Raw genomic sequence first — 12,592 nt, forward strand, 5'->3', positions numbered from 1 at the left:
TAGGCTGAGAAATGATGATATAAAACAGAACATGGGAGTTCAAACAACTATTAATATGTCACAGTCATGTGAAAAGAATGCATGAAAGTAGATTGCTAGCCAATGGCGCAGTGTAGTGGGTACAACGGTTATCGCAAGATAACCAGATTAAAGCGACGTCTAGCGTGGCTGCTGCTTGGATGTGTAACCGCTGAGTGATCCTGTCCTTGCAAGCAGCCCGCCTGCCCGGCCATTGGTGGTTCGGAAGTCACCTTAAGCTGTTGGCCTCCAGGTTAAGTGTTAGAGAGGGCTTCTTAGCCATAACTTCGCCTGGTAAAAGAAGACATCTTAACTTTACTTTACTTTTACTTTAGATTGCCCAAAACGGTTTTGAAATGGATACCAAAAAGTATGGGAAAAGGGGGAGGGCCAAGGAAAAGCTGAACCAGGAGGTTTTGGAGAAACCATCTAGAGCAGGAAAATGATTAATGGAAGTTGACAAAATAAGAAAAGCGTGGAAAAAGCATACGAAAATGGCTAGGCTAATACAGTTGTAAAACAGCAGCAATTTATTTTTGCTATTTTAATCAAAGAACGTATGTATTATGGTCTAATAGTATAGTACAATCCAGCATTATACAGGGTGCGGCAGTCAATCCCGCATTTTTGAAATAGGTGTAAAAAATAAACGGACGTAGATATCAAAATTATATTCATAAAATAGTTTTCTACATTAAAAAGCAATTTAAGAAACATTGAAAATAATCACTTTTTGAAAATAACATCAGCAAGATGGCGGCCTTCCCGAGTACGGCCAAGGCCACACTAGAAATCCCAGGCCGCGCTGCTCATGTTGTGACGTCACAGTAAGGGGCGGGCGAGCAGCGCTCGTCTCGTAAGAATAGCATTGGCCGCCAGGACTCACCGTGAACTTATCAATATTTCAGCATAACCGGTGAAGGTAGTTATCACATCTCAGGAGTATCCCCTTTAGCACAAATACTTCATCATAGTACATAAATATTTAATTCATTTGGAATTATTAGGTAAATGAAATAAGCAATACAAAAGTTATTCTTATTATAAAAGTTACTATTTATCGGCTTAACTTATTAATCTTTCTTTTTTACATTTGCCACGCTCCTTTTCTACAATTTTTTCCCTTGTTTGTTTGCTATAGTTATTTAAAAGAATATTAGTAAAGATATTTATGCACTTTTTACATAAATCAAAGAACTAATAGAACAAGTTTTAATGGAAAAATGTATGAGTCGCTAAGGTGATCTAACATTAAATTGCTCAAAACTTTTCTCTGTTGTTTTAACATTAGAAACATTTTTTCATACCTGTCGCTTACAACAAGTTTAAAGAGTTTTAAGACAATCAGTTATTGTTATTTTGAGTAGCATGGTGCTTTAGAGCAGCTATGTTCTTAACATCAAACAGTTTCACACATAAATCTACGTTTTTGTCTCTCAATATTAGTTGGAAATAAAAACTGTTTTTGGTAATGATGGGGCTGTTTTAACAACATTACTTTCTTCTAAATTTTTAATAATTTTTAGATGTGAAAACACTTGCAAAATGAGTATTTTCACTATCATAAAAGTCGGGGAAGATAAATGATTGATTACTGTCTGATTGGTTCAGCCAGTTGTTTCTTATACATTTAAAAAGGTGAACAGTGTCAAACATAACAAACATTTCCTGTTGTTTGTTATAAGGATTGAAAAACTACTCTTAAGTGTTCCACCACAAAGCTTTGTAAACATAGCTCTGTTAACACCATTGTTGTTGGAAATAATTGTTACTATATAACCAACATCAGTTAACATTTTCAATACTTGTAAAATTAGACTATACAAATAATCACTGGTTAAATCTCTACAGGGAAATAACCCTACAACATCTTTATTGTGTGAAAGTAGTGAGCTTATCATAAATGACTGAATGGTTGTTGGTAATCCAATAGAGTTTTGGTTTTGATTATGAGCTAGTCCTTCCAATTTACCACCTGTATAGCTCATTTCTGGTTGTTCATAAATTTCATCAATACGTAAGCTACATTACATTTTCATTTTCTTTCGTACAGGGATAACTTTTTTTAGATATCTAATATGAGTAGTATCTATTCCAGAGCTACCAGTTCCTAACTTTGAGGTAAAAGATTGCAAGTATCGTGGATGGGGCATAGTCAAAACTTTGGCATCTCTAATCTTTTTGTATGCAGCTGGAAAACAAAAGAATAAACGTTGCAAACCAAATTAAGGAAGACGTACAATATGAAATTTTAACTGAAGCTGCTAATTTAATTTGTTCTTTAAAGAAAGTTAACTTTTCTGCAACATTAGTGTCTGTTATTTTCTTCTAACATCCCATCCAACAAACTGATTATACATTCTACTTTGTCTGATTTTGGTATGTCTATTAACTTCAGAGATTAGCTTTTTAATTATATTTCTTAGCTTGGACCAACTGTCAATTTTTAAGTTCTGTGAAAACGTTCGCAAATAACTACTATTCTTGACCAAGTTATTATTTTTAACTAAATAAAAGGACAAGTCGTCTTTAATGTTTAAGGACAATGTAACTGTAGGGTAAAATATTGTCTTTAATGGAAACTAAAAATAAAAATAGTTGGTTGTTGTCCTGTTGAGAATATACATTGTTAAGTTCTAAGTTTCACATCTTTACTGTAATTATTTGTGAGACAGCTGAATGAGTCAATTGTGTCCCGCCGTTCTTCCTCTTGGATTTGTTTTTGGTGTCGCTCTTCTGCTTCCCTTCTTCTTCCTTCTGGATCCTTCCTCTCAGCCGGCAGATCTTTTCCAATGTAGTTAGGCAAGTTTTCAAAAATTGTTGGAACCGCATCGTTCCTTAACTTTAGCCGATCCCGCTTTACTGTTAAAAATGGTGGCCGTCAGGTCGAGTTACAGTGTCTTCCTTTATTATATATCGCTCGTCAAAATGTTTAATGCACACGCGGGAGTTGGACGTAACCTCATAACTATCTCTGTGAATCGCTCTTAGCCACGTACGGAATGTCTCAGGATCTTTCGGAAAAATGAAAAACATTAACAAATGGCTTAACATAAGTATCTCTGGAAAGTAACATTTACTCGGCATACTTAAACCAGGCTCTGACAAAATCCCCAACACACACACACATTATCCCCAACAGATGTGTCCTGTAGTCAACAAACGTTCACAATAGACTGGTGTCAATGACAAGTGAAAGTAAGTAAAAGTATGAGGAACGCCGGGTGCGAAACGCCGAGATGGTTGAGCCGGAGCCCGCCCCTTACCGTGACGTCACGCAGCCAGTAGCCAGGGCAGCAGCGAGGCCTGGGATTCTAGTGTGGCCTTGGTACGGCATTCGCGCAGGCGATTTGCGAAGCTGTTCATAACATCACGATGCATAGGCTGAGGAATTCTCTCAATTCTAGCCGGATTCTTGCCTTCAGTTCACCAACAGTATGAGGTCTTTCTTCGTATACTTTACTTTTTAGGTAACCCCACAAGAAAAAATCACACGCAGTGAGGTCTGGTGGACGGGGCGGCCACGGAATCGGGCCATTGCGGGAAATCACTCGGTTTGGGAAAACTTCGTTAAGAACATTCATGCTCACGCGGGCTGTGTGACTTGTTGCTCCATCTTGTTGAAACAATGTTTCTTCATTCACTTCATGTTGCCGAAGCTGAGGAATGAAGAATGTCCTTAAACATTGTCGAATAGCGCTCAGCATTCACGGTAACAGATTGCTCTCTTTCGTTTTCAAAAAAAATAAGGGCCTATGATACCCGACGAGGACATTGCGCACCAAACTGTTACCTTAGATGAATGGAGAGGGTTTTTGATGTAATTGTTGCGGGTTCTGGTCACTCCAATACCTAAAGTTCTGTTTGTTCACATATCCCGATAAATGAAAATGCGCCTCGTCACTCATCCAGAGGTTGTGAACAAGCTCACCATTTTCTTCAATCATTTCCAAAAAATGGTTACAGAAACGCAGTCGAGCATTAAAGTCATTCTCATTCAAAGCGTAAACCACTTGAATTTTGTAAGGATGGTGATGTAAATCTAACCTCAACATTCTTCTGACGGTTCTGTCAGAAATTTCCAAGTGCCGTACTCTGTCGACGCGCTGATCTCCGAGGGCTTCTTCCCACAGCAATTCGAACGCGTTCAATATTCTCTGGAGTTCGCACTGATCTCGCACTGCCAGATCTTTTCCTTGTCGTTTCACCAATATTTTCAAAGTTTTCGACCCACAACTTAATTGCGTTTACCGAAGGCACTGGTCTATTGCGATTAATTTGAAAATGCGCTCGGAAACGACGCATAGCGGCTACATAGCTACCACTTTGATAAAAAGCTTTCACGGCAAACGAACGTTGTTGCTTAGTCCACGGCTCCATGTCTACTGAAATGCTATAAATAGGAGAACACAATGGTGACCTTGGCTGCTCGGGCCCCACCACTCCTACGCTCCTGCGCGCTATTTATAAATGCGGGATTGACTGCCGCACCCTGTACTTGTGTGAATACTATTTCAAGGCCAATAGATAAGGTAAATACAATTAATTCATCATCGCCTCTCGAAACGTCGCCGTAGATGAGCTTACACTCCGAGCGTAGAAAATTCCGACTTCTCCGTGGCGTAGAGGTAACGTTGCGGATCACTATACTAGAGGTCACGGGTTCGATCCCCGGGGAAGTCAACAAAATTTTGTACGTAAGTTTGAAGCGTTTTCCCCTGAAAAACGTTTGATACACTCAAATAAATTGAAAGAACGCTTGAAAACTCCGTGTAAATTCGGAAATTCTGTACCGTGTGGTGAAATTTCTTGCCCGGGCGACGTTTGCCAAAGTGCGGACGGACGCTGGAAACTAGAGCTCATTCTTGCTTTGAGTACGACACTGAGTATGCGACAACTATGTTGTAACCACTATCACCAAGTGGGGGGTGAGGGGGGGGGCAGGGGGGCCTGGTCGTGACAGTATCAAGAACATTCAAGTGGTTGTGACGGTGACGTAACGTTGCCTGGCAACCAGATACGTTCTAATGTTGCTAAGCTACAACCGACAATCAATACCATCTGTTTGTAAACATCTTGTGGTGGTATTAATAATATGCGACTGATATTTGTTGCGCTTCACCTCTGTCCAAACGTAACACTGTTTGCTGTGTAACACGCCTGTGTTACACCGGCTAAACTGTGTAGGACAGTAGCCTACTCGTGGGTGTTGTCGTGGAACCTTATCCTTGTCACACTCGTTATATGAAAACCACGTGACTAATAAACTGTATTTAAATATTATTTTTGTAATTTAATTGTCATATTGTTACAGAAAACTAACTTTACTGTTGCAAGCTTTAAGCAGAGTACCTCTATATTTCGTATTAACACTATATTGTTTCTTTTTTATCAAATTTGATCTGAATTTTGTATGCACTTCTCAAATATTTGATAAAATTTTGGAAATTATAATTCGGGTGAAATAGTGGCTTAAGATAATGGGGAATCTAAAATGTGAGTGGAAAACACTGTGGGTGTCACAGATTGCCGGCGAATGGCCGAGCCAATCCCAAGAAGAAGGGGACTCAGGTGACAAGTCACTTCGTACAGACTGTAATCACATGGAAATAGCCTTTGGAACCCAAACAGTTCGTAGATTTCACGCCTCTTCTTAACTAGATGTAAAAGAAAGTTTATCCTCATATATTTTTAAATTCCTGGTTAAATTACGATGTACACAGCAAATTTTGAAACACGTTTCTATACAAAGTAAATTCAGTTCTTTACACCACCGATGCAATTGGTTGTTGATCAATAATTGAATACGGTAGCAGATAATGTGTCGAATGCGGAATAGGAAGAAAAAGTGCAAACACTCTTTGTAGTAAAGTTATCTGATTGAAAGACGTTCAAGTATTCCTAATCACAATCATATTTTTATTGCTATCTAACAATTTTACATTGCATTTGCAAACGTCAATGAATAAAGCTATAATGCTTGCAGTTTATTATCCTAAGATTCATTCATTCCACGCATACATACATTAAATTACATTATCGTTCATGTAATTTAATGTCTCTCATTCATACATGGCTTCAGTATCGGAACTAAGTTACGAAAATTAGTGGTCCCAGCGGCGTAACATGAACTCATCTACAGAGTAAAACACTTCAGACACTAAAAGGTCCTTTAATCGAGCTTTAAACACGGTTGGGGTGTTGACATTTTTTATGCTCTCAGGGAGATTATTAATTAATCTGACACCAGCTTGTGAAGGAAATGTTCAAATGCCAGTGTTCTATGATGTTGCATCCTGTAGCTGTCCCCACCTCTAGTATCATACCTGTGGACGTCCCTGCCACGCACTAACTCACATCGGAATCGGCAATACAGAGCTACATCCAAAATATAGAGGCAGGGTAAAGTCAGAGAAAGTCATTCTACTAATAATACTAAAGTTATGCTCCCTGAAAGCATCGCGGCACGACTCTCTTGGTTTCACTTTGCATAAGATTCTAATGACTTCTTCTGAGTTTCTAGGAAAACTCTTTTGAATCTGATCCTGCACATCCACCCCAAAGGCGAATGCCGTAGTTCAAATGGGGATATAAAAGGCCAAAATAGGCCATCCCTCTCCTCATGTACTGCTTGTATGTTAAATTTAAATTTTAGATATATTTCCAAATTAATATTCTAACTAGAACAGTGAACTAAGTTTAATACCGGAATTGAGACATACATTGTATGTAAAAAAGTATAAATAAATTATATGTCATATGCAACTTTATAATGGAAAAATAACCTGCATAGCAACTGACGGTTAAATAGAAGGTAAAAATAGTGTTTCTAAAGAAGAGTAGAGGGAATTCGCCCTTCTTGCCCAATGAGACGAACAATAAGTAATTTCTTTGTAATCTTTAATAGATTTGACGACTCGGGATGTCTATCGGGGAGATATATTCGCTTGCGATAATAGTACAGGAAGGATTTATGATGAAATCATTATTTGATTCATATTTATAAACTTTGGTTGGACTCTTAAGTATATGAAGTTTTGATTCTCTTAATCAGCAAAACATTTTCATTACTTAATTTTTGACTGTCCAGCATGAGTATATTTAATATTTTTACTAATTAACGGAACTTTATAACGGACTCTTATACCCACCGCGTTCTAAGTTATTTTTAGTTTCTATAAAAAGTCAGTAAAGTTTTGGATTTGTTTTTGTTCTCTTAGAAAATTGCACCTAGTTCTATAAGGACATTTGCGCTGCTTCCGGAGTGACAGATATTTTGGATGGGTAAGGTTGGGAGTAGAGGCCGCCTCCTGTTGAGATTCATGAGCAAAAGTTTAGGGCACAAATCTCAAGTCATGTCCCCTAGGAAGAAGGAGAAGCCAGCTCTGAACCAGCCTCTCTAGTCAAAGCAGGCAAGGGGTTGGCTCATCCTTGTGTCTAGGCTGGCAAGAACCTTTGACTCATTTACCTTAGACTAGACCTATCGAATTATCCTTGCACCCCAGAATCTCGACATTTGCGGTTGGTGATGTGTCGCTCCTGTATATCCATAAGGTTGCCCAGATTTAAGTGACACGTCGGTTTTTGTTGCTAGCCAGTGTGGGTTCAACTGGAAGGTAGAAACCAGCCAGAAGTGAACCCTCCTGGGGATCAAAGTTTTGGATATTATAATAAAGTTATGTACCGCCTGAACGAAGCAGAATTTCAGGCATTGCGTACACAAAATTGTGTACAAGAGTCAGGTTCTCTGTCTGACAGAACAAAATAAAATGGTTGAACTGACTTTGTTGATTTGTGCGTCAGTACAACCAACCTCTAGAGCGCAGAAATGTATTGATATTAATTACACCTCCATCCGTCGTGAATAGTAATGAGACATTGTTCAGATTACAAATAGTAATTGGTAATCTACGTAAATTTTGACGACGATATAAATAAATCAGATTACTTCCTTAATAAGAATTGCATAATGTGTAGTAAAAATGAAAAATAAAGAGTGGAAAGTCCATGCTGATACGCACCTGCGACTCCGCTTTTAACAAGGGATTGAGAATGTTTAAAACTACGTCATGAATAAAATTACGTCTTAAATCCTTAAATATTACATAAGTATATAAACTTAGATTTTAATGATTTAGTACTAATTAATTGCAAACAGTACGATTATATTTTAATAATAATTGTTTATAATTTCTTCTCACTATATCAGTTTCAATAAGACATTATATATAGCACATATATTTAAAAACCATTAATAGAATGTTTTTAACAATTAATTCACTAAGATATTAACACATAAGTTTATGAAGTGAAAAGGTTATAGGTTTGAGACGAATTCCTTTTGTATAACGTAATTTTAAACTTTAACACCGTGTTAAAAATGGGTCTTTAGATGTGCGGTCGGCAGCTCACTAGCGTACCGTCTTAAAAGGCCGGTGCCAAAATTTGATAACCACTCAATCCACGCGAGTTGCAAAATTTGCTCTTATTAGTAAAAATTACTCAAAATATAGTCATATTAATTTTTTAACGAAAATCCTTGTCAATAGAAGTGAAAAATTTTCTAGTTTTTGGTAAATATGATTATTTTCCATAGGACAAGCTAGAATTGTTGTAATACAGAATTTTATAAGCAATAAATAAATTTGTATAACTGTATCATACATGGCAAAATTTGAAAAAACCTTAAAAATTGTTGAGTCAAACTAGAAAGTATCTAGTCACCACCAATAATTCGTTATCATGGTTAATAACTTTGTAAAATGTGTACAATTGTTTCTTCCGAGACTATTTTCATGTGGGCGAACAGCTTATTTTACACATATGTGGGATTGTGAGTGGATACAGACTGGTAACGATATAAGCCATACTCCATTTCCTCCACCCATTTGTAAATGAAACCATCCATATAATGAGGAGCTGATCCGTCCGGCTGCTGCCCGAATTATAAGCTATATGCTAATATTTTTCACTCATATTAATGAATTTATGTTAGTATTAGATATATTTCGAACCATACTATCCTTTTATAGCCTACGAATTTCAATGGAAATTTATAAACGAGTCACTCCAGAAAAATATGTTAAAATATATTTTGCGGAAATTTTTGTAAACCCGAATTCGAGAAATTTAATATTCAGTAAAATGAAAAGTGATAGAAATATATGCAGTTATTTAATTAATTCATAAGTATTCAGTACGGTCTACACAAACTTAAAATGGTGTATGGCTGTTATAGAAGCTACATCAAGTATAATAAAGCAACACATATTCTAAAAAATATAACAATAATGGTGCTCCGTGTGTTCCATGAAGTATTTTCTGTAAAATACTCAGATAATGTGTAATGTTCCATGAACACAGTAACAAAAATATTAAGTATTGAAATATAATATGCTCTTTTCATTTAATTGAAGAGTATCATATAATGTAATATATATATATACATATATATATATATATATATATATATATATATACATATATATATATATATATATACATATATATATATATATATATATATATATAAATGAATGTTTGTGTGTTTGTCCTTTATGAAATCGTAAAATACTTGACCGATCATTACGAAAATTTGTATGTATATGTTTTTTTCCATGAAGAAGGTTTCTATGCTATGTCTATTGATGTAACTCGCCTTCAGGTGGCGTTGCCAAAGATAATAGTTTTCAAAGGGCCTGCACATTATAAACTGCAATTACGAGACAGTTACGAATATTTAATAGCCAAAAACTATTTGAAGGCGCTAAGTTATGATGTATATATTTTGCCTTGAACATAAATTTCTGTTTGAACTTAAAGCTTGAGTGTCAGACCACTTTATAATAAAAACACATGTACGTGTACAATGGCTATAAACATATACAGATTTTCTTGATCGTGGCAACAAAGCAAACTCTACATCGGCGTTGGAAATATAATTTACTTGAGCCAGAAGTGCACATACACAGGTAACGCTTACGAAAAGCATGCGAAGCCGCGGGAGCAGCTAGTAGCATATATATTCCAAGTATACTCAACCCAAAAGTTGTGTTCCCCTAACTTATCCTTGCGAATTAAGTAAGATTTAAAAGCATATAAACATTATATGTCCACAACAAAATATTATGATCTGATGAATCATTCTGTAATAAATATATGTTTTTCATATAATCTGAAGTTTGAATGAATGTAGTGTGTTTGAGATTAACCATAGTTATGTGTTACAAACATATGACTCAACGTTTCGAGATCTCAATATCCATCCTCTTCTTCTGGTGTCAGAAAAATACCATAATGCATAAACATTAAAGACTAAAATTTGTCAACAGAATATTTTGCACATCAACAAACCAAAGCGTGTGATGTATAAGATCCCTGGAAGTCTAGACTGGTGAGAATGAACTCAAACGATATAGTTGTGCGGGACTACTACAAAACTCATCACACGCGCTATGGAAGGTGGAAGACTGGGGAGAAAAGTAATATCGGCACTACATGTCCCTAAGCGAGAAAGGCAATGTTATATATTTGTAACATATAACAGTAAAACAATCCTCAATTGTCATATCCTTTCCAACTATCCTTACTTAATAACAAACTTTGTCAGAAAGAAATGTGAAGTACGTTCTGTATGTTCCTGTAGTGTGAAGTGTGTTCTCTTTGTTCCTATGGTGTCCAGTATGTTGCGTATGTTCCTATATTGTATGTTCTGTACGTTGCTATAGTGTAAAGTATGTTCTGTATGTTCCCATAGTGTGAAGTAAGTTTTGTATGTTCCTTTAGTGTCAAGTACGTTCTTTATCTTACTATCGCGTAAGTATGTTTTGTATGTTCTTTTAATGAAAGTACGTTCCTTATGTCCCCGTAGTGTGAAGTACGTTCTGTATTTTCCTGTAGTGTGAAGTGTGTTCTCTTTGTTCCTATGGTGTCCAGTATGTTGTGTATGTTCCTATAGTGTATGTTCTGTACGTTGCTATAGTGTAAAGTATGTTCTGTATGTTCGCATAGTGTGAAGTAAGTTATGTATGTTCCTTAAATACGTTCTTTAAGTTCCCATAGTGTGAAGTACGTTATGTATGTTCCTATAATGTCAAGTACGTTCTGTATGTTCCTATAATGTGAAGTACGTTCTGTATGTTCTTTTAGTGTGAAGTATGTTCTGTATGTTCCTATAGTGTGAATTATGTTCTGTACGTTCGGTGTGTATATGTGCGCGCACGAAATATGTTCTGTATGTTCCCATAATGTGAAATATGTTCTGTATGTTCCAGGTATGTACCGCGTGTACCGCGTCATCACTGTCTGGTGAGGAGACGTTCTGAAAAAACTGTAAGCACCGTTCCATTCTTTCTTGTCTGCGCTTAGTCTAGCCTTATGGGTATGCCTAGTTCTGGCCGGTGGCCGGATGTAGCTGTATAGATGTAGTGTAGCCTTATCGTACACTTTCGTTTCGAAAGGATTTCCCCCAAGTGCTTTCGTGAGAAAGCTACGAATTCAATTGTAAGGTTGTATCGGCTTACGAGCTGAAAGCTTTGGGGATTGGGACTTGAATAATCTAAATCCCATTTAAGGTCTCATTGTGGCCCTTTCATGTTTTCGTTCTGTATGTATTGTAGGGATACAGTAGTGCACAAGTAGTAGTGTGAGTGCATCTTCTGGTTTGAATTGCAAGTTTTGTTTTTTGTTTTGATAGGCTACAAGTAGGCAGTTTTGTATATCATGTATTGTTATATACAATTCCACGAATTTTAGTTACAATTTATAAAATCTGTTTCTTAATAAAAAGAAAGTTTTTGGAGATTTCAATGTTATTATGGGTTAAGTGTAAAGCAAATGCATGTTAAATGGCAAAAATTTTGGGGTTTTACCGATTTTGAGCGAGGTTCTGGAAATATTGTAAAGGACGGAATTCACGCAAAACGGCTACTTCAGACTTTTTAATTCTTACCTTGCAGATCCTAGTGGTAGCAGCATTTTCAAAACATGTAAACATGTATTCAGAGGCTTCTCTAATGCTCTGAAAAAAAAAAAAAAAAACAGCGACAATTTTCCATAACCCTATCGCAGTACCAGTTGTAGTATTAAAATAGAATAGAATTAACGAAGCTCAGACTGATACAAAGCATAAAACTAAATGACTCCCTAGAATAGAAGTTTAGTAAAATATTTGTCCCGACTAAATGTGAAACCAACTTATAACCTCTTACGCTATCGTGCTACGTAGCTGAGGGGTTAGCATATCCGCTTTTAATTCCCAGGGACCCGGGTTCGAATCCAAGTGTAGGCATTGGATTTTTGCACGCTAAGAAATAATCATCGATCCTCACTGAAGTAATGTGGTAAACAGTTCATGGCTAGAATATCAGATCATCCAGAATAGTGCGTAAGGCCCCGGGCACGATACGAGCGGTGAGGAGCGTCGAGCGTCGAGCGTCGAGCGGCACTCGAGCGTCACCAGAGCGGCGAGGGTGGTCACGATACAAGCGGCGCGAGTGTGTTGCAATATGCCTTCGAGTGAGGACCTAGTACATCTTCTGTTGCTATCGGAAAATTCAATGTTTAAAAGGCGTGT

The 12,592-nt window shown here is 36.8% G+C and overlaps 1 protein-coding gene across 3 annotated transcripts in view; it reads left to right on the top strand.

Moving 5' to 3' along the window:
* The window catches only part of LOC124367243 (regulator of G-protein signaling 7), a 539,841-nt gene that overhangs the window by 76,201 nt on the left and 451,048 nt on the right, over positions 1 to 12,592 (top strand). For 2 of the 3 annotated variants that reach the window (XM_046823935.1, XM_046823932.1), the window contains exon 2: positions 11,292 to 11,349. The exons of the other annotated variant lie outside the window; for it this stretch is intronic. The gene's annotated coding sequence lies outside the window, so the exon portion shown is untranslated. The remainder of the gene's footprint in view (positions 1 to 11,291; positions 11,350 to 12,592) is intronic. 3 annotated transcript variants of the gene reach the window in all.

Source organism: Homalodisca vitripennis, chromosome 8 (assembly GCF_021130785.1).
Source record: "Homalodisca vitripennis isolate AUS2020 chromosome 8, UT_GWSS_2.1, whole genome shotgun sequence".
Taxonomy (NCBI): domain Eukaryota; kingdom Metazoa; phylum Arthropoda; class Insecta; order Hemiptera; family Cicadellidae; genus Homalodisca; species Homalodisca vitripennis.